Genomic DNA, 21,910 nt, shown 5'->3' with positions numbered 1-21,910 from the left:
GATAAAAGTCCTGGAAAGAATAGGTATTCAATGCCCATACCTAAACATAGTAAAAGCCATATACAGCAAACCAGTTGCTAACATTAAACTAAATGGAGAGAAACTTGAAGCAATCCCACTAAAATCAGGGACTAGACAAGGCTGCCCACTCTCTCCCTACTTATTCAATATAGTTCTTGAAGTTCTAGCCAGAGCAATCAGACAACAAAAGGAGATCAAGGGGATACAGATCGGAAAAGAAGAGGTCAAAATATCACTATTTGCAGACGACATGATAGTATATTTAAGTGATCCCAAAAGTTCCACCAGAGAACTACTAAAGCTGATAAACAACTTCAGCAAAGTGGCTGGGTATAAAATTAACTCAAATAAATCAGTTGCCTTCCTCTATACAAAAGAGAAACAAGCCGAGAAAGAAATTAGGGAAACGACACCCTTCATAATAGACCCAAATAATATAAAGTACCTCGGTGTGACTTTAACCAAGCAAGTAAAAGATCTGTACAATAAGAACTTCAAGACACTGAGGAAAGAAATTGAAGAAGACCTCAGAAGATGGAAAGATCTCCCATGCTCATGGATTGGCAGGATTAATATAGTAAAAATGGCCATTTTACCAAAAGCAATCTACAGATTCAATGCAATCCCCATCAAAATACCAATCCAATTCTTCAAAGAGTTAGACAGAACAATTTGCAAATTCATCTGGAATAACAAAAAACCGAGGATAGCTAAAGCTATCCTCAACAATAAGAGGACTTCAGGGGGAATCACTATCCCTGAACTCAAGCAGTATTACAGAGCAATAGTGATAAAAACTGCATGGTATTGGTACAGAGACAGACAGATAGACCAATGGAATAGAATTGAAGACCCAGAAATGAACCCACACACCTATGGTCACTTGATTTTTGACAAAGGAGCCAAAACCATCCAATGGAAAAAAGATAGCATTTTCAGCAAATGGTGCTGGTTCAACTGGAGGGCAACATGTAGAAGAATGCAGATCGATCCATGCTTATCACCCTGTACAAAGCTTAAGTCCAAGTGGATCAAGGACCTCCACATCAAACCAGACACACTCAAACTAATAGAAGAAAAACTAGGGAAGCATCTGGAACACATGGGCACTGGAAAAAATTTCCTGAACAAAACACCAATGGCTTATGCTCTAAGATCAAGAATCGACAAATGGGATCTCATAAAACTGCAAAGCTTCTGTAAGGCAAAGGACACTGTGGTTAGGACAAAACGACAACCAACAGATTGGGAAAAGATCTTTACCAATCCTATAACAGATAGAGGCCTTATATCCAAAATATACAAAGAACTCAAGAAGTTAGAACGCAGGGAAACAAATAACCCTATTAAAAAATGGGGTTCAGAGCTGAATAAAGAATTCACAGCTGAGGAATGCCAAATGGCTGAGAAACACCTAAAGAAATGTTCAACATCTTTAGTCATAAGGGAAATGCAAATCAAAACAACCCTGAGATTTCACCTCACACCAGTGAGAATGGCTAAGATCAAAAACTCAGGTGACAGCAGATGCTGGCGAGGATGTGGAGAAAGAGGAACACTCCTCCATTGTTGGTGGGATTGCAGACTGGTACAACCATTCTGGAAATCAGTCTGGAGGTTCCTCAGAAAATTGGACATTGAACTGCCTGAGGATCCAGCCATACCTCTCTTGGGCATATACCCAAAAGATGCCTCAACATATAAAAGAGACACGTGCTCCACTATGTTCATCGCAGCCTTATTTATAATAGCCAGAAACTGGAAAGAACCCAGATGCCCTTCAACAGAGGAATGGATACAGAAAATGTGGTACATCTACACAATGGAATATTACTCAGCTATCAAAAACAACGAGTTTATGAAATTCGTAGGCAAATGGTTGGAACTGGAAAATATCATCCTGAGTGAGCTAACCCACTCACAGAAAGACATACATGGTATGCACTCATTGATAAGTGGCTATTAGCCCAAATGCTTGAATTACCCTAGATCCCTAGAACAAAGGAAACTCAAGACGGATGATCAAAATGTGAATGCTTCACTCCTTCTTTAAATGAGGAAAAAGAATACCCTTGGCAGGGAAGGGAGAGGCAAAGATTAAAACAGAGACGGAAGGAACACCCATTCAGAGCCTGCCCCACAGGTGGCCCATACATATACAGCCACCCAATTAGACAAGATGGATGAAGCAAAGAAGTGCAGACCGACAGGAGCCGGATGTAGATCGCTCCTGAGAGACACAGCCAGAATACAGCAAATACAGAGGCGAATGCCAGCAGCAAACCACTGAACTGAGAATAGGTCCCCCGTTGAAGGAATCAGAGAAAGAACTGGAAGAGCTTGAAGGTGCTCGAGACCCCAAAAGTACAACAATGTCAAGCAACCAGAGCTTCCAGGGACTAAGCCACTACCTAAAGACTATACATGGACTGACCCTGGACTCTGTCCCCATAGGTAGCAATGAATATCCTAGTAAGAGCACCAGTGGAAGGGGAAGCCCTGGGTCCTGCTAAGACTGAACCCCCAGTGAACTAGACTATGCGGGGAGGGTGGCAATGGGGGGAGGTTTGGGAGGGGAACACCCACAAGGAAGGGGAGGGGGGAGGGTGATGTCTGTCCGGAAACCGGGAAAGGGAATAACACTTGAAATGTATATAAGAAATACTCAAGATAATAAAAAAAAAAAATAAAAAAAAAAAAAAGAATGAGCAACTAGAGTATGATATTTTACTGGAGACTATTTTAATATGGTAAATCAAAGGAAATCAAACTTCATATTAATTTGAAATTAAATACTGGAATTGTCACATATAATAACTAGATATTTAATCAAAAAGCAATAATTAAAACTCTACAGTGTTAAGCCATATGATAACCTTCATTGACTTCTACTAACAATAAACACTGAAATGTTAATTAACTAAGACATATCTATATATTTACTTAAATAAATGAGCATATGTATTCACGTGTTATATATATGAATATTCATGTTTTCTGGCATTTATTTCCTTAAAACACTTAGTCTTTCTAAATGTCATTCATTTATTTGACAGAATGCTAGCAATTCTAAAAAAAAAGTACACAATTCTAGCATTTGTAGTAGTGTCATCATGCACATTTCATCCAGAATTACTCTTTGATATAGTGCTTCATGAAAGTAATTCTTTAGTCTATTATTCAGTGTACACATATATAATTTTTTGTCAATATCACACATGATTTATCTTTTCATTAATCTTTTTGTAATGTGGTCAGCTGCTGTGGTGATGGGAAATAACCCATCTCTCTAAGGTGTTTTTTTTTAAGTTAAAAATACCCTAAGTATTATTCATTTCTTAGCACATTTTTACTATTTTAAGAAAACTCTGTGGACATGTTTCTCATCCAATTTTCACATCTTAAATTCTATCAAATGTACTAGGAGCTGAGGTACAAAGTGGACATGTTTTGGCACAATATTTTTCAAACCTCCACTTCTGACAATCTTTGACATGTTGTCACCGGATTCTAAAAACTATTTTTGATTGTTAAGGACTTAATGAAAATATGCATAAACCTATTTTTGATATAACTTCCTTCTATTGGTGTTCCATTTGTCCAAGGGAGTGATATAAACCTTATTTAGGCCCTGGATTCTAGGGGGAATGTCTATGTTTAGACTTGTGATAATTTATAAGATAATATTTGGAGTTGTTTAAATATTTCTATGATAATGCACATCTTAAAATAAGTTAACAAATTCATCAATACCCATAACATTTTTTGCATGTTGTCTTTGTAGTTTTGGGTTTTAATTTGGTAGAAATTCAAAGGGAAAGCTCTAACTTGATAAATTTGATACTAGATGGCAATAGCTTGTTATACTAAAAATGACCTCCATTGAACAAAAGAGAAAATTAATGAAAAGTTAAAGAATTGAAAAACAGAATCAGAGGCCAGCAGGATGGAAAGGAATGAACAAGAGGGAGAGATAGAGTCAGAGAGACAGGCAGCCAGAGAGAGACAGAAACAGAGAGAGAGAAAGAGAGAGAGAGAGAGAGAGAGAGAGAGAGAGAGAGAGAGAGAGAGAGAGAGACTTTGAACTTTAATCCCCATGTATAGCTCATAGCAAAAAAAGTCACTGATAGCCAGAGCAATAATTAACATTCCAATCTGCTTGAGACTTTCCCTTAATTGGACACACCTGTCAGTAGACAGGGATGGCAGGTGACACTGACCTGGGTCATGTGTGAGCTGAGAATGATAAAGGACAGGAACAAAGCCCTCCCTCACTGCCTTGGCAAACACCTCCCAGGCATCACCATGGTTCCTCGTTTGTTTACAAAGGAGCATGCTAGGCGTGAAGAAAGAAGTCTAAAGTAAGCACCAAACATAAATCAGAGGTTAGGTTCCAGGAATTACCCCTCTGCTCAGATGTCAGCTCAATGCTCAACATTTGCTATGGGCAGGTGGTCTATAAGATTTGGCTTACAGGGTATTTTTCCAACCGTTGCTGGAACTGGAGAAGTTTCCAAAAATATGACAAGAGTGAGAAGTAGGCTGTTGGACAGCTGATCTATTATCGTCAATGTGATAATAACCAAGACTTTCCTAGTCCTGAAGCCTTCCCTCCCTTCCATGTGAACTCATATCTTTCTTGCTGTTCTCTCAGAAGTACATGAGCTTCAATGGGACAAAATGAACTAGAATGCTATAAGGACTACCAAGAACTTCACAGTCATAGAGTGTAGAAGAACACAGTTTTAAAATGGAATGAATAGCCCATTTGAAATCATTTGTCCAGAAGACTGAATGAGTCAGGAAGCCCAAGCCCACCAGAAAGAGAATTAAGCCATACGAGCTGTGGGAAATCCTCTGTTCTCAGATAGATTTAGCTATACTTTCAAAAGTTGGTCTGCACTGTAGGTTATAAACACAAGAAATATCTGGAATACTTAATACCAGTGCCGGGGACACTTTCTTCAAGGTTCAGCTAGCACATGCTCAACAACCAGGTCAGGAAGAAAGAAGTTAGCGACGTGTAGAAACTCTACATATCAACGCTGGTATGGAACATGGTGACAGTGGTGATAGCCTTTGAGACAGCTGTGGCACTTGCCCCTCATACACTGAACAAGATTTCTCTTTGGCTTACCTGTCATCTAGTCATTTGATCCTTAATGAGCATCTGCTATACCAGATATATCTTGGGAACAAAACACAAACCACACCACGTTCGCCTGGAATCTTGATACCAGTTGTAAGCAGGAAGGAAATAAGTAATATGACATTAGGCCATATTCATGCTATGAAAATATAAATATGTGTATATAGAAGTGAGTATCATGGCATTTGTCATGGTGGGGAAGTCAGAACTTATAACCATGAGGATGTTCTAGCTACATCAATGAAGTTTAGCATGAGACCTTCCAACATTTAAGAATTCTTCTCTTTCATTTTCTCACTTACAAAATGGGAACAGACTTGAGGTTTTTCCTCAGAAAATTTTTAAGAGGACTAGATGTGGTGGTTTCCATAAAGCATTAAGCAGATAGGTAGGTACAAAGAAATGATTAGTAAGAGTCATTAATATAGGGCTGAAGAGATGGCTCAGCGGTTAAGAGCACCAACTGCTCTTCCAGAGGTCCTGAGTTCAATTCCCAGCAACCACATGGTGCCCTCTTCTGGTGTGTCTGAAGACAACTGCAGTGTACTTATATGTAATAAATGAATAAATCTTTAAAAAAAGAGTCATTAATATAAATTATTAGTAGTATTTTGGCTCTCGTCATAGTACAGACAAAAAGCAGAATAGTACTCTACAACTGAATGAAGATGTAACTTTCCTTTCTGGGATTTTTGTGAATGATTCAAAAGAGATTATCAGTTGGGTTGTAAGGATAGATTTATAACATTTACATGCACTCAACACACACACACACACACACACACACACACAGATGAAAGTAATTTTCAAAAAATATCTGTGCAGTATAAAAATCACTACTTAGAGGTCAGACAAAGAAGAGGAGAGCACCTTTCTCTTATCTAAGAAGTATAGACCTGAGTTAGAGAGATGGCTGAGAGATTAAGAGCACTGGCTGCTCTTCTAGGGGTCCTGAGTTCAATTCCCAGCAACCACATGGTGACTCACAACCATCTGTGTGTCCTAGTGTACTCATATATGTAAAATAGATAAATAAATCTTTTTTTAAAAAAGAAGTGCAGGGGTTGGGGATTTAGCTCAGTGGTAGAGCGCTTGCCTAGGAAGCGCAAGGCCCTTGGTTCAGTTCCCAGCGCCGAAAAAAAAATGTACAGATCATATCCAGCAGACTCTATCTGGATAGATATAGATATCTCAACACACCTTGTTCTCCATCAGACTGTGACACACCACCACCACCATGTACTCCTCCCTCCTTAGTAGTAGAACCCAGACTCCTCTCTGAACTCATCTAGGTAACATTTATTGTTAGTAGAGAAATTTTTGTCAGAAATTTCAAGTAAACACTCTTCCTTCAATAATTTATTCCTCAAGAAAACCTTGTAGAAAGCAGCAGGCTCCCTGCTCACTGGTGTAAATCTTATCCTGCCTAGTTTCTCTTGAAAGGTTCCTGAGACTAACCTACTCACTGTCAGTGGATCAGATCCATCCTGTCATCAGGCACCTTACTGTATGATGGGAAGGGACAAAGCACTCAGACCCCTCACGAGAAACTCTGAAGTCCTTCTGTCTTCAACAATGGGCTTTGAGGCACTGGGTTGCAAATCTGAAAGTACCAAGATTGGGAGTGTTCAAATGGGAAAGGTGACCTGTAGAAATAATTATTAAATCTGTTTTTTTTATCTGGTCTCCTAGTTCCCATCAATAACGACTCTGAGACTAATTAGTTATTATTAATTAGTTGCTTATTAAAGGCCGTAAGCTTTGGCTCATTCTCTGACTAGCTCGGAACTAATTTAACCCATTTAAACTACTTTATATCTACCATGTGGTTCATTGCCTCTCCTTCAGTCCCTGCCCACTTCTTCCTCAGCATCTCCTCAGCGTCTGCCTGCTGGTTTACATGTCTTCTCACTCTGTGTCCACGCTCATCTCTCTTGGCTTGCCCTGCCTCTCTCTATTTCTTTTATTATTTCCCAGAATCCTCTATTTTTCCTTCCATCTCCTATTTCTTGCCTTATCTTATTAGCCATTGGGTTTTAATTGACAGGTTTATAAGAGATTCATTCTCTCTCCAAGGTGACCCTTATCTAGTCATGCTTTCCACATTCCTAGGCCTAGCTCTGGTCATACAACTACTGTACCAGTCCAGCCTATACGCTTAGTTCTTACTTCTTACCAAAGAAGCCTCTTTCTTCAGCAGATGAACATTATTGCAGAGGTCAAGGGGTCAGAGGACAACCTTGGGTGTTGGTCCAAAATTGGTCAAAAATGCAGAAAGTAAGCAACCACATGGGACCCAGCCCTGAAAAGTGTACAAACACCTAGACACCTAAGGTGCAGAGAAAAATCACTCCAGAGTGGGCCAGGAATATTTTGAGATTCACAGAACCAGGATGCCTGCTGCTAGACAACTATTGACCAAATAGCTGATCTATTTTTATAGCCAATAAATTAAACAAACATAAGATCATTCTTTGAACCTCTTAATATTATTCCACTGGGCATCTCAGACTTTCATAATTACTCTTTTATAATCCTTGGCAGCCTGTAGAATTTTTTGTTTCTTTTGTTTTTTGCTTTTTGCTACCAGTGCAAGTGAGGTAAAATATAGTACCAGTAAGTTAAGCTCACAGACACCTCTAGGTTTTGATTCCAGTGTTAGCAACACAATTTTAGAGATCTGGGTGTGAAGGTGGTATACATGTGTGCTATTATGTGTATGAATACGGGCACGCCTATGCCATAGTATGTGTGTAGAAAGTCAAGGGGTCAGAGGACACACATGGGTGTTAGTTCTTACCTTCTTCCTTATTTGAGGCTGGGTCCCTTGTGCTGTTTTTCTTTTTCGTATACCAGGCTCGCAGACCTGCTAACTTTGGAGCATTCTCTTGTTTCCTTCTCCTACCTGCTCAAAGGAGCTCTGGAGATATATTAAATATTAGGCTCTCATGTGGGTGCTAGGGATTTAAACTCAGGTATCCATATTTAGTATGGTGAGTGCCCACTGAGCTATCTATCAAGCCTGTTAATTTTTACATTTCCTAAAGACCTTTTATTCATGGTGTAGACGAATATAAAAATCTTTCTCTACGTTTTAAATTATTCTCCAGAAGGAATTAAGCATTGGTATTCCTATTCCATATCTTTGTTTGAGGAAGTGTGGTCCCAGCTTAGCACCCGGAGCAAACACATTCTCACAGGCTATTTGGTAAATACGGCTGACCTTGGTATTTACATTTTACAGATGAAGACAAGAGGAGTCCTTTTATGGACAGCTTGTGCTGTGTCTCCAACACATTTATTGTCAACTGATTGCATATTAGATATTGGGTATTTGATTTGCACCTCTCTGGTAAAATGTGTGATGTCCAGACAGACCTCAGAGAAACATGTCACAATTGTTTGACTTGTAGCATGTACCCTTTCTCCTTGCCAAATGTCCAAATGTAAATCAGAAACATTTAAAAATGGCTTTTACAAGGTAAGGTATTTCTCCTGGTGCCTGGTACTAGCTTTTGTTTATGTTGGTTTTGAAGCGATGTCAGACATTAGCAAAATGTTCTCTGTTATAAGATGTACAAACATGGGAAAAGAGAAGATTCTCGTATGCTTTGTTCATTTCAAATTGTGTTACAATTATTGCAACAGGAAAAACAAGAGCATAGCTCTTAACAGGGTTTTGGGTTTTTTTAATTGTAAGACAGATTTTCTTTCTTATTTTTCATTCAGTTAATAAGTACTATTGAGGACCTGGCCAGTACACAACAGATTTACCTCTGAAGTTTGAAAGAATTCATTTCAGTGATGAAACATTTTTATTGGATAGTTTCTTATTTACATTTCGAATATTATCCCCTTTCCCAGTGTCCCCTCCGGAAACCCCCTATCCCATTCCCCCTTCCCCTGATTCTATAAGGGTGATCCCCACCCACCCACCCATCCACTCCCTCCCACCTCTCCACCCTAGCATTCCCCTACATTGGGCCATCGAGCCTTCCCAAGACCAAGGATCTCTCTTCCCACTGATGCCCAACAAGGTCATTCATGGATGAAATATTAAGCCAGGAAGGCTGTATACTAGCTTAGCCCTCCCAGTTGTGAGGGGGAAATATCTTGTAAGGGCACCAAGACAGATCTTTTGTTTGCCCAAATGAAGAAGAACAGAACGGTCATGATGTGAGGTACTAGCCAAGGGGATTGAGAGGGAGAAGCTTTGGGAGCTACTTTATAAATTCTACAGCAGAAGAGGCCATGGGACAACATGAGAGCAGTTGTAAGTAATGCAGCACACATGAAATCGACCTACTTCATACAAGACCATATAACTTCACAAGCTTGAAGTGTCCATATGGTTAACAAACACGCTTACAACTTCAAATGGCATCATTTTTATAGGTGTAAAGGGGCACCACCATGGGATTTTCCTACTGGACTTTGTGCTTCGTTTGTACCATTTCATATGTTGCTGTGATGTGACTGCATAGTAAGTCTTCGTTTTAAATTTTAAGTCAGTTTATTGTAATGAAATCTGAAACAGAAGTGTCGCACAGCTAGATTTTGGAAGTCACTCAGATGCTTGCCCAGGGTGAAACTCTAAATACCTCAGTGAATTTCTGTACAGTTGGGATGACCATTCTAAAGCCATAGAGCTTTGATTATGGTCTTACACCGTTACTGTTAATAATCACATGTTCCTGGATGTATCATGTTGAAAAGGCAGTTTACAACAGAAGCACAAGTAGCCCATAACTGATTTTTAAATGTCTATTTCTAATCATCGGGGAAATAGAAATTAAAACTACTTTGAAATGCCATGCCACCCCAGTCAGAAAAGCTGTCATCAGGAGTCTGACAGCAAATATTGGAGAGGATGTAGAGAAAGGGGAACCTTGGTCTTCAACAATATTCTGGGTCATTTGTGACTCACATAGATTTTCATTACAGAATTAAGTGCTCCAATTGCTTTATGATGCTTTACTTTTAATTTTTATTGTATAGTTTAGAAGGATATTGTTGGAGTGAATGTGTAAAATTAGGTTGCATAGATATGTAATTTTTTTTTATCCCAACTCATGTTAGGTCCACAGCTTAAGGACTGTCAAATTTCCACTCTTCTAACTATAACCGTACCAAGTGTTAACTTATTTGAACTAAAGAATGCACTGTCTCAGAACCATAGTTTTTAATTTGCTAGAAACGCTATATATTCATTAGTCTTTTAAAAGCTGAAATTTGTATGTGTGTAAACACCTATAACTCTATATGAGGCATTTGCAGTTCCTAAAATTAAGTTGATAATTCTGAGCTTCCATATGTTTCCGGACCTGATAATGAAAGCTTCACTACAAACTTTTTCACCTTTTAAAATAATTTTAATTTCCTTGAGTGAATACTCTATAATTAAGAAGGATCTGTTATAGGAGGGGGAAGTGTTAGACATAAATATATAATTCCACCACCACTGCTAACAAACATGTTGTCATTATAAGTTTTCTCCATTCTTGAAGAAGGCCATAAATATCCCTAAGAAGAGTTAACCATGTTGATTGTCCAACTCTAGCTGGTAAACAGAAAAACACAGAACCCCTAGTGCTAAGTCCTTGTGGGGTGGCCATTATTGCTTATCTTTGGCTTCTAGAAATGGGTTCACAGACATAAGGCTTCTCTTCTATCTACCGCAACTCTTACTCTCTGAAGCAGAAGGGGATGCTGTTTACAAGGCTTTGGCATTCGAAGGCAATTTTTATTTTCAATGTATAATTTTTATTATTTATTTAATTAGAAGTGTGAAGCACAGTCAGTTTATGATGGTTCTTAATGATTCTTACTTTTTCTCCTATGCTGCTTGGCAGTAGGCCATCCTATTTAGCTACTTACGTTTATCTCAGATAAGTTTTTTACTTTTTTGGGATTATAATACACAGCATTTCTTCCTTCCCTTTTCTCCCTCCAAGCTCTACCATATACCCCTCCCCACATGCCTTCAAATTCATGGCTTCTTTTTTGTTCCCTGCCTGTTATTACATGCAGATGTGTATATACATGCATAGTGTATAATGCTAGTAGTTTGCATGTTTCCAGGGCTGACTGGCATTGGGCATCCAATTGGTGAACACGTCCCTGGGGAGGACCACCTCTGCGTCTCCCAGCTTTCCTCTTTTGTCTGTAGTTCATTGTGTAGGTGGGGCATCATGGACTTTCCCCCTTCTGCTTTGCTCTGTCTATTGATTTTTGATTCCCTACCAATGGTTTTAGCTGCAACCCTTTAATACAACCCTCTTGTTATGCTTACCCCAACCATAAAAGTATTTCCTTGCAACCTCACAACTGTAATTTTGTTACTGTCATCAATGTAAATGTAAATATTTGATATGTGATCCCCATTCGGATCATGACCCACAGGTTGAGAACCTCTGTCCTATGCTATCTCAACATTAAATCATGAGTCACAATGCAGGGGAGACTTGTAGCCCACTGAGTTGAGAGCTATAATTTTACCATTGGTTTTTAAGGCTTTGTTTTGTTCTAGTCCTGGACAATGCTCTCATAAAGGAACTTATCAAGGAAGGTTTTTAAAAAAGTATTTCCCAGCAAAGAAAAGTTGATGTGAAACATCTTAGAGCTGAATGTATGTTGAGCCTACAATCAATAGACCATGTCATGTACAGAATGTGGTGACTTGACTAGCTCCAGCTTCCCCTTCGGAGCCCAGATATTCTCTTCTCTGTACTTATGTTTTTGTTTTCTTTGGAAGAAATGGGCTGAAATCTTTGAAATTCATATCATCGCTTGATGAACAAATTTAATTTAGCAGTGTATCTGAATACTATGATTCATAAGGTTGAAAAGAAATGCCCAGAAGAACACTTGTAGGGCTGTGTTTCCCTTCTTCTTGTTCAGTTTCCCTCTGTCATTTTCCCCTTTCTCTGTCTTTCCTCACATTTTAAAACAGCGTGTGACATAGATTAGATTATTTTAAAAATCACATCTTCACTCATATTTGACAGAGCCAGAACTATTTGCTGATGTCTATGTAAAACGAGGCCCGAAGAATTTGAAAAGAATCCACAGACATGGTGGGAGATGGTGCCTTGATTCAGATTCTGGTCTAAACCTGGATGCTCAATTTCACAGAAGTTGTTATTGATCGGGATTTTAGACTTTCAAATGGATAACCAGTATTTCTGGATCTCTGTAATAGACACCAGTGTTCCTCTGTGACCCTTGGTTGAATTTCCTAACAGAAAGGCTCATGCTGGTTCCAGCCAAGGCTGAGGACATGCAGTGACATCAAATTCTGCCTCCTGCATGGCTTCCAGTGTAGTCTTTGGGAAATATCTTATCTTTGTGGAGAGCAGGGCGTTCTATGCCGGGAACTAAGTCATTTAAAAAGATTACTTTTTTAAAGTTGCTTTTCTAACTCTGTGGGCCATGTCAAATGTTACTGCATTTGCCCTTATTACTCACAGATTAGCCATGGATGTTCATGCAAACTGACATTGCCCTCATGTTCAGCAACGTTGGCGATGGAACTAATGCAATTCTTAAAAAAAGAAATATCAAGTATTCAAGATCTCTCCATTGAAGTTAATGACAGACAATCTCTTTGGTAAAGGGTATTTCTCTGTTTTGATCACATTAACGTGAAATAAATTTTGAATTGGTAGCTATATCTTTTGCTAGTATATTTGGACTTCTATTTTTGTTGCCAGAAGTAAGTTGATCATTTAATCAAAAGCCACAGTGATGTTCAGAGTTAAAAAAAAATAAATTTAAATGTCTCGTGGGGAGACAAGGTTGGTTAAGACATGCTTAGTCATAAGATGTAGTACATTCATTAAAATGTATTTTAAGTGGTGAGGAAAGACAGCCCAGCACTGTCTGCTTTACCAGAGGTCCCAAATTTGAGTACCAGCACCCACATAGTGGCTCATGACCATCTGTATTTATGCAAATCTTAGGGATCATTTGCTGAACCTTGTCATATGCATGTAAGAACTTCATTTTTTAGTGGCCTATGGGGTCTTGCTCAAGTTTGCAAGATTATTTACAATGATGTCAAATACTAAGATTGCTTATCCTATAGAAGAAGGCATAGTAAAAATGAATGAGTGAATGCATGAATGAATTCCATTCCAAGTAGAAATGATTCAGATGTGCTCAGAAAGCAAAACAAGAAACAAACAAATCAACAAGGAAACAAAACAAACAAACAAACAAAAACCTCTGCATTTGTTTCCCTTTTAAATTCTTCTGGGGAATGATCCTGTCAACAAGCATTTATAATAACCCGGGGATAAGCTTTGTAATTCTAAAGCAAATCTCCCCTTCTGAAGCACATCTGGCTGTGGGCAGTTTAATGCAGTGAATTTTCAAACAAGCTCTTCCTTGTGTCTAGAACACCCTTTTCTTCAGGTCAAGTCCTACTCAAATTTAAGCTCTGGGATAAGACATCCTATTTCTTTCTTCTTGGAGCTACACCATAGAACTTTTTAATGACCTTAGGCCAAATCTATGCAAACACACACACACACACACACACACACACACACACACACACACACACACACACACACTTTCTATCCTTTTAGGTAGAGTGCAGTATTCATTCTTGATGACGTTATATGGTCCTCACATATAGATGTATGGAATGTGTACATTTTCGTGGCTTGAGATCTCATAGGCCCTAGTGAGGAACATTGTATTTTTTTACTGAATGACCATGCTGTCAATCTGCCTTTAAATATTTATACTTGTGTTCATAGCTTAGGGTTACTTTCAACCTTGGTTAGCAAGGCTTCCTACTACAACAGGCAGTGGTTACTATAGAGACTCATAACTCAGAATGCTCAGAATAAGTAACTATTGAGTACTCTAACCTAACTGGGGCATATAAATCACTCTCTTCTCCAAGGTTCAGGGAACATTGCTAAAGAAAGCAGAAGGAATTTAATAGGTACCAGAGGATAAAGAGACATGCTATGAAATGTCGTCTTCTTGATACAACATGACTGCTGTACTTGTGAACTCACAGCCCCTGTGGTTATCCACATAAGGCCTGCACAAGATGGAGCCTATCAATATTCCAATATGGATGGGAGAGGGGCTCATAGGTCTCACCTCTAGCTCTGAGGTGATATGGAGAGTTAATAACTTTAAAGTGAGAGTGAGTAACTTTTCTTCAAGGATATAGTCACTGGTCAGTTGCCCAAGCTCAAGTAAATAACCCCACACGCATGGTCATGGAAGAAACCTTAGTTTAACTCTGGAGGGTCAAAATGTTTTTTGAAAAAAAGACATGCAAGTATGAGGGGTACTTACTAGGAAGAGGAAAAGAGGGGGTGCAGTCAGTGAGAGGGGCTTGAGAACAGGGAATGGACAATGACTAGGATCAAAGTGAACTAAGCATGCATGCATCTGTCAACCTAAAAGGACAAAGTAAGTAATAAAAATACACATAGAAAATGTAGTCATGGATATGATGTTGATTCTTTTAAAATACCATCCTGATTTCAAAAGAAGAATGTACTTATTTCCCTAATATGAAGAATGGGAAATATCGAGTTGACTTGAAGTTGAGATTCTGATCCCTGGATCTTGTGTTGGCACTGAATGTCATCTGTCATGAGTTCTACAACAATTTACACCCAACTCAGTTTTTCTCTTTTAAAAGTGGGGATGACAGAAAAATTCTCCTCGCTACTTTTACACAATAGAGAAGAATTGAGGAATGTATAAGAAAGTGTTTTAGTGTAATGAAGAAAAAGAAAAAAAAGAAACAAAAACGGAGGACATGGCTGCTCGTAGGTACTTGGAGGTTTATGTAGATATAAAGGAAAGCCAAGCCAGGGGCCGAGACATCTGGGAGAGTCCAGAGTGAACATGACCCTGAACCTGACCGTGTAAGGAAAGGAGGTAGGGGAGAGTTAGAGGACCAGGAGACAAGGAGGCCAGGAAGGTCAAGAGTATAAAGGACCTGGGTAGTCAAAATGGCTTGATTACCTAGGGTAGAACTTCAGGGGAAGAGCAGACTAGGCCTTGGGCTGGAGCGTTCCTGGCGGTGGGCAGGTTATGACAGCCATACTGTGTAACAGGTAGGGACTGAGGGATGTTGGGTCCACTTTGATATGTTAAATAAACATCTCAGTTAGGCACTTGTCCCAGATTGAAGAACTACTTTTTTTTTAGGTAATAAAGTACTACATGGAGATCAGTAATGGTACTGACTACATTTTCAGTGAAAATGTCACCAGCCACATTTGGTGGCAGTGATGTTGGTGTTGGTGTCGATTGTTCAGTTGGTTCGCTTATCTAAAGCTTTATCAGTGTCTCACTACACTAAGCAGGGTACAGCAACACTAAGTGCATGGAGATGCTAAAAAAAAAAAAAAGATCTTACTTTGGTTAAGCAAACAGATTCTGAAGCCATAATTCCACCTGAGGTTCTCCCACTGCCCTCAAGACACTCTGGTGACAATGACATCTCAGTGTTTATGGTTCTTATAGCTCTAAGTACACAGTGATCAAAACCCACGACAAACCCACTAAATTACCAGATGTGCAAGAACGATGTTTCCAAGGATGTCCCACTTCCCATCAGATATCATTGAGCTTTGGGAACATGAAAATGACAATTATAATTTGGCGGAAGTGTAAGTCCCAACATCGGTGGAATAGACATCATTTTCAAGTATTATTTTTAAAGGTTATTATTTTAAAAACCTATTCAAAAAATAGTGACACTCGACTAATTAAAACCTGAGCTTCCCCAGCAGAAGAATCTTCAGCACTGTCTCCTCTAATAATTGTCAAGCACTCTCTTTAAATAAGGTGGGTTAGGCTTCTTGATTTGCATGCATTCTTCTGGTTTTTGTCACCTGAGAGTTTGTCTTGCAGTAGAAGTGTGCATCTGCTCTGACAGGACCCATCTGCTCTGGGGATAGCTAAGTGCCCCAAGCCTAGTTGGCAAAACTCAGTTAAATCTTTGTTTTATAATGCGATAAAATTTAAATTATTTATAGCAGTTGTGTCTCATTGATTATCAGAGAGATTTTTTTTTATGGCACAAGGATTTCCTGTCACCATTTTCCAGATGATGAATAGATGCAAAGCAAGATGACACTTACTTCTTATTAACGTGAACTTCCTGATTTTTGTGATCCAAATTAGTTGGACTGTGGTCCCTTCATTAGTTATTTATTTATTCACCTTCGTTTCCCACTTCGTTTTAGAAAGGGTTTGTGGTGTTGTCATTTCATTAAGAAAAGTGCAAGAGCAACCGCATGAGAAATGTCAAGTCTTCAGAAACTGGTGACCTTGAAAGAATCACCATGGAATGCCAAAGGACTAAACTCAACCCATGTCACACTGCTATTCTATAAGACAGGAACTGGGTCAAAGATCGGAGCATGGGTGCCACCTGTGTCATGACGGCTGGCCCATATGCCCACTCTTTTGATGGCGTTCATGAGTATTCATACCCTCTGTATCAATTTACTTAATATATATTAATTTGGAGCCTACTGTGTGATAGTCATTCTTCTTAACACTGAGGGAAGGTGACAAAAATCAGGAACAGTGACTTTCTGCATAATTAACATATTAATGGGATGAATGGGATGAATTGAACAGTAAGTATGCCAAAAATATTTCCAGGCACTCTGGGAGGGAAATGTAAAGTAGCATCCCTGAACAAAGGAAGCCAGCAGAGGAGAGAGAGAAAGAACTCAACGGAGGCCTTTAGTTGCTCTCTGTGTTTGATGTTAAGTAGTTTTCAAATTAGAAAGCGAAGCTATGATATTATGTAAATAATAGGCATGAGGCTATGATATTATGTAAATAATAGACACTGTGGTTCTAGATCTATAAGTTCATGGCCAACCAACTTCTCCTGTCCTGTAAAATGATGACTAATCTCAATGGTGATACAAATTCCGGCCGTGTGTAACTTTTCAATTTTGTTTGCTAATTTTATTGGGATAAATGGTGTCCTGTAATGTTTATTAAATTTGCATGGTATTACTTGATCTTCATAGACTGTGAGGCAAATGTAACAAGTTATTTTGTGAAAGACTAGAGTGCCAGTATACAGTTCACGTATTTTAAGTGCAGAAATGTGTACACTTTTATGAAGTAGATGCACCCCTGGAAGTCTGTTCTATAGGCAAAGATTATCAGTTCCCCAAAAGCACATTGGCATCCACTACATTCGTTATCTCCTTTCTAAGGCATTCACTGTTCTCATGAACTTCTTTACTATCTAAAAATCACCCATAAAGTGAATGTCCCAGGAATGTGCATTAGCTTGTGTGAGTTTCTTTTAACAACGTCACGTGATGAGTTTCCTCTATAATTTTGGATGAGGCAAAAGTTGGAGACAGCTCACTGATACACAACTTTCCAGGTGTTGAAATCGTGATGCATTTGTCTTTTCTAGTGTTACTCGGCATTTGGATTGTTTGCGGGTTGGGTATGAGATGAGTAAAGAATCCTGTGGTCTGTCTTGTGTATTATTGTGCACATGTTTTTTTCTGGGGGTGAATATTCTGCACTGGCGTTGATGAATCTTGAGACACACGTATATTTAGCTTCACTAGATGTGATCAAAAACTTCTGCCAGTTGAGGTTTTTTTTGTTTTGTTTTGTTTTGTTTTTTTACCAGACTCTAAATTCCTGTGAAGGCTCTACATATGAGACTAAGTACAGAGACTAGACTACCATAATCAGTTCTAGAAACGGATGCTATCTCTGTGCCTAACACAAAACCTCAGATCATTCCAAGTCAACTGGACCAGAAACTGGGAAGGAAAATTATTGTATTTCCTGAATTTTTTTGAGATAATTTAATCACACCATCTCCCTCTTCTGTTTTCCACCTCAAAATCATCCTATAAAACAAAAACAAAAAACAAAACAAAACCAACCAAACAAACAAACAAAACGACTCTTGTGGAACCCTTGAGTAAACCTCAAACACAATAGAAAACACCAAAAGACACTTTTGTAGTTTACCACCTCCAATCTTGAAGCTACGGCAGGAAGTCCTTCCTTCCTTCCTTCCTTCCTTCCTTCCTTCCTTCCTTCCTTCCTTCCTTCCTTTCTCCCTCCCTCCTTCCCTTCCTTTCTCCCTCCCTCCCTCTCTCCCTCCATTCATCTCATTCTTCCTTCCTTCTTTTTCTTTTTACTTTTGCCATAAAGTTAAACATATGTTTAGACCAGGCCCTTGTAAAAGTAAAGATAAAGTTGCAGGATAACAAACTGCTTTGAAACATGTTCTAAATCTCACAGTGTACATTTTTTCTGACTGATGCTAGGAAATGATATGCAGATGAGTTTTGTTGGAGTAGAATAAACACAAACGATATCCAGGGTTTTCAAAAATCTCTCCCTTTCACCCTCCCCTTCTGTGTGTGTGTGTGTGTGTGTGTGTGTGTGTGTGTATGTGTGTATGCATGTGTACATACACAAATACACATATGTGACAAGTGTTATATGTGTGTTTATGTATGTGTCATGTATTTATATGTCATGTGTACATACATATAAATGTGAATGTACATATTTCTTAGAATCCCAAATATCCTATTCCTTGCCTGAAAAATAATAATATGACAACCTTGTAAATATTTGGATATTTTGACTTACTTATTTGGGTATCTGAGTCACTCTCTCATTTTAAAATCTTGCAATTAAATATACTTTCTTTAAGTATACTCAATGCTGGACTGTAACAAGATTGAAAGTAGAAAGAGAAAACTGGTTATCACATACTTAAAGCCTCAAATAGAGAAAAAAGAATCAGAAATGCTTTAATGATATAAAAAATGACAATTATTTTTTATCTGTTTCTCCACACTCAAAATTAGGGTACTCACAAAATTGTTCAGAACTGTCCTGTTGCAAACCACTATATCTATAGAAGTTAGCAGGTTTGTGAATTTTAATGACTTTTTTCTCTTTCTACTGTCATGCATCTATCTAGGATTTCTACAGTAATTGTTCATTTTGTTCACCTTTCATTACCCATTGAGGAAGACCTTGTAAGTATCGTGGGTTATCAATGTAATGCTGCACTGGTTCCATGTAGTTTCCCGTGCTAATGCCAGAGGACCTTTACACAGAGCAATAAAATAGAGGGGAGGGGAGGGGAAGGAATGGGGGAGGGGAGGGGAGGGGAGGGGAGGGGAGAGGATATCAAATTGAAGATGCAAAAAGATACATTGATCTGTTCTGTAATAATCCACCTGGTCCAGCAGTTGCAATTTGATTTCCCAACTTGACTAAGTTTGCAGTTATGTACAGTCATTTTCTGAGTTCCACATGCCTTCTTCAAAGACCACATCAGTGCATGCATCAAACGTGGATGTAGTAGGGTCAGGATCACCCCATCCTGTCCTTTAGAATCTGGGAGGATGATGCTTGATTGCTCTTTATTATTGTGGTTGGTAGAGACAGCTCCACGAGCTTTCATCTGATCCTTCTTCCTCTATTTCTCACACAGCTATTTAAGTGTTGCTTCATGCCTCTCTCAGGATGACAGTGAAGGTGTGATAGACAGAAGCAGATGTGCTAAAGGTCAGATTGATGAACTAGTAGATCAATGACATCATCACGAGGTGCCCCCAGTGCCTCATACCCAGAGCTGGCTCAGAGTATAAAGAGAAATACATAACTATTACTTTGTCTTCCAAATGATACTTCATAATCACGAAAATATTTTCTTTTCATATTCTCTTATTTGGTTGAGATCTACAATCTTTCTGGGATATACTCCTATATCTGGCTTAAGATAATGCTTTTTATGTGTTGATATTTACTTGGTTCCACTTGCTAGTAAAAAGAATACCTTTTCTCCTGCCACACTGCTTTGACATCCATGTAATAAGAAATATATCAACAATGCATGCATGTGATTGATCTACTGTATATATTATACTATGGTGGCATAGAACTTGTTTACTGCTCTTAAATGACTCTTGAATCTAGTAATAAAACCATAACAAAATTATTGTCCTTTTCTTTTGTCCCTTAGCCTTTTTATGTATATATTAGAATCCTTCTGCCAATTACCACAAACTCACTGTTCAGATTTTGACAAGGGTACATCAAATCTATGTGTCAGTCTACTGAGAACTGACATTTAAGAAAAAGAACTCTGTGATCCGTGAATATGATGTCCCTCTGTTTAAGTCTTCTGCAAGTTCTCCCAATATAATTTTGTAATGAACTATTTAGAAGACATGTACATGTTAATGGCTAGATTGCTATTAGGTATGTAGTACCTTTTATTCTATAAGAATAAACTATTCAAAGATTATTTAAATGGTTTTGGTACCAAGGTGGATTAAATGAGTTGTTCTTGGCAGTTTAGGACATTTAGGTCTTCGTTTGATGGGCTTAGGTAGTGTGACCTCGGAGGAAATCTGTTATTGAAGACAGGCTTTAAAAGTTTAAAAAACTTGTTCATTCCTGGTTGTCTCTCTCAGCTTTGCACTTGTGGTTTAAGGTGTGAGTCCCCTGCATTGCTCGCTCTTCCCATGCCTTCGCTACACCATCCCTCTGAAGCTGTAAGTCTACATAAATCCTCCTTCTGTAAGCTGCTTCTGTCATGGAGTTTTATCATGGCATAGAAATGTAACCAATACATGTACTATGTAAAAACTCTACATATGGTTTGGTAATTCTGTTATCCCCTACATTGAAATATAAATGGAATGAGGTTAGTTTTCTATGTACTAAGTTATGCCTTCTAAAAATGACTACATGTTTCTTTCTAAATTATATACTTTTTGTTATTCAATTTTTGTGTGCTTTCTAAGACCTCCAGTACACTAATTCAGCAAAATTATCTTAGACATTCTCATCTCATTTATTTACAAGTTTCCTTTTCAGATTCTCTTTATCCTGAGAATGAAATTTCTTTCTCTAATCTTTCATAACTATTATTTTTGTTAATGGATGTTATTTCTTTTTTCTGAAAATATGCAGATAATTATGACTAATTTTTCTCTAAAATATAGTTAATCGCATTTATTGATTTAAAGATCTTAGTTAACCTCAAATTTCTTATATATCTAATATAGAGAACACATCGCTTTCATTTTAATTGCAACTACTTGATGGGTTATGAATGCACATCTGTCTGTATTTACAGGAGTGCTGGATGTTAGGTTCTGCTATGATCTTCAGGCTACAAATATAGAAAGCAGGGTGCTGTGAAGGTAAATCATAAACCCAAGCCATACAGTGAAAGGGTAACCGCAAGTGAGAAAGTATGATTTCAGGAGATTCTTAATGAAATTACTGAATAGCAAGTGCTAATCACAGTCTTGAGAAAATGTTATAAACAAAAACAAACCTTATTAACATTACTTAGAAAAGGTATGCATTTGTGAGACTGTACAAGTTAGCACTGTTGTAGCATGGTTTGCTTGGGAGCTTTGTTCCTATACATTGACTTATTTTTTCCTCTCATCTCCCAAAACCCCAAACACTCCACCCTCCCTCTTCCTCTTTTGCTTTTACTCCTTCCAGATTCACACACACACTGTCAGCCATGCTAACTACTTGCTGTTTTAGAATATTCTAAAACCATTTCATTTCAGCTTTCTAAAAACCAGGCACACTCCTCTGCCTGGCCTTACTAAGTGCCCTTCCCTTTGCTGCCAGTATCCTCCTGGGACATTTGCATGGTCCCCTTTCTCCAGCCTGCCCTGGAAGTCACTTTACTAGAGAACACTT

This window comes from Rattus norvegicus, chromosome 9 (assembly GCF_021556685.1).
Source record: "Rattus norvegicus strain SHRSP/BbbUtx chromosome 9, alternate assembly SHRSP_T2T, whole genome shotgun sequence".
In the NCBI taxonomy this organism is placed as follows: domain Eukaryota; kingdom Metazoa; phylum Chordata; class Mammalia; order Rodentia; family Muridae; genus Rattus; species Rattus norvegicus.
The sequence above is the reverse complement of the archived record's forward strand: the minus strand, read 5'-3'. Positions refer to the sequence as shown.